Here is a 709-nt window from a genome sequence, read left to right on the forward strand (position 1 = left end):
CCTTGTGTGCGGCCCACAGGCCCAGCAGCCAGCAGAGCTGCAGAGGACCTGGCATCGGCAGCAGGCTCACTGCACCCTGCCCTCAGTTGCATCTCTCCCTGCCACATGGCACTGCGTCCACTGCCGCCACCTCAGCCCAAAGTGGCCAGTGTGGGCACCTGCTACCGCGCAGCCCCAACTGTAGGTCCCGTTTCCCACGTAAATACTCCAGGCCAAAGCCAGACACCTTGTCTGTAACTCTGAGCAAATATACTCACAGCCCTTACAAACACTTACTCATAGTTGGGACCAGCAGTTGGCATAATGGCTATGTCGCTGGACTTCCATGTAGTCAACTGCGGTTCGAGTCCTGGACCTGGTGGCTTAAACTCACGCCAGGCGCGTGTACATGCGTGCCCAGGATCCCGAGAGGAGAATGGAGGAGAAGGGATTGCAGTGTGATCATCCCCCCGGGGGGTGATTTCTCACTTTCTGTCTCTATGTCTCTGTCTTTCTGGCGAGCACACACGGGCAAGCACACAGGCCCTATAGCAAAAACCTCTCAAAACAAACAACAAAAAACGTACTCATAGTACTATAAGTACCAGTAATACAAAATCCAGAAAAGAAAACACCAAAATAAGTGTTTTCTGGGGGACCAGCAGTTAGCGTAATGACTATGTCGCTGGACTCCCATGTTGTCGACCACTGTTTGAGTCCTGGACCCGGT

Source organism: Tupaia chinensis, unplaced genomic scaffold (assembly GCF_000334495.1).
Source record: "Tupaia chinensis unplaced genomic scaffold, TupChi_1.0 Scaffold143646_1, whole genome shotgun sequence".
Taxonomy (NCBI): domain Eukaryota; kingdom Metazoa; phylum Chordata; class Mammalia; order Scandentia; family Tupaiidae; genus Tupaia; species Tupaia belangeri.